The sequence below is a fragment of the Bombus terrestris genome, unplaced genomic scaffold (genome assembly GCF_910591885.1).
Source record: "Bombus terrestris unplaced genomic scaffold, iyBomTerr1.2, whole genome shotgun sequence".
In the NCBI taxonomy this organism is placed as follows: Eukaryota; Metazoa; Arthropoda; class Insecta; order Hymenoptera; family Apidae; genus Bombus; species Bombus terrestris.
In genome coordinates this window covers 5,789,452-5,790,381 of record NW_025963552.1, presented here as the reverse complement: position 1 = coordinate 5,790,381, position 930 = coordinate 5,789,452, and the positions used below count along the sequence as shown (strand labels likewise).

At 34.0% G+C, this 930-nt stretch overlaps 1 non-coding gene across 1 annotated transcript; it reads right to left on the bottom strand.

Moving 5' to 3' along the window:
* Positions 1-333: 333 nt before the first annotated feature.
* TRNAH-GUG lies at positions 334-405 on the bottom strand. Its single transcript has one exon. It is a non-coding gene; the product is annotated as a tRNA-His (tRNA).
* Positions 406-930: the final 525 nt, after the last annotated feature.

Genomic DNA, 930 nt, shown 5'->3' with positions numbered 1-930 from the left:
ATGTACCAGCTATAAACCGAAAATACTTGCAGGATTAAAAAGTCTTTCCGGGAAAACAGATTGACTTAAACCGTATGTGCGAACAATGACTTTAGAGATTAAAGTTTATGGTGGGTCCTTGGGCTTATTGAGATTTTCTCTAAGGATATTTGGACCTTGACGGTCAGACAATGAAGGACGTCGCGCGAACCTTTTCACGAGACGTAACAAAGAGAATCCTGATTCAATCGCAAATTTTTATTTTTATTAATACTTAGCCAAGAAAACTTTTGAGAAAATTAAATAAACAAAAAAAAAAATAAACCTCCACCGTGACAATGTACATTGGCACATTGCCGTGACCAGGATTCGAACCTGGGTTACTACGGCCACAACGTAGTGTCCTAACCATTAGACGATCACGGCTATTGGAGTATTACGTGTAAACTTTCTGAGTGGTCGATGATAACAACCAACAATGACCAAGTTGACACATCAACCGTGAAGATCTTAGTACACTGAGACAATTGTGATTATTCCACTCATCTATAATTCAAACTGGCTGTAATTCAAATCATATGCATATATATATGTACATTTATGATTTATGAATTCTAGAGACGCGATAAGATTATTATGAAAGGAATATCGTAATATCGTTTTCGCGTTAGGACTAACATTTATTGTCGTCAAATATTTATGCGATCCCTTACTATCCGAACTTATTAACACATTTTTCATTAACATATTGCATCATATTGCAATATTTGCAATTATTATTTTTGTATTAGAACTTGTACACAGCATTTTATAATTATAAATTCAAATCACAAATCTCTTACATATTTCTTTAAATTATTAAATTGGCAACTAAGTGATTGCGGGTGTTTTCATTAGGTGGTAATGACAAAATCCGCAATCACTTAGTGGCCAACCCAATATATTATTACC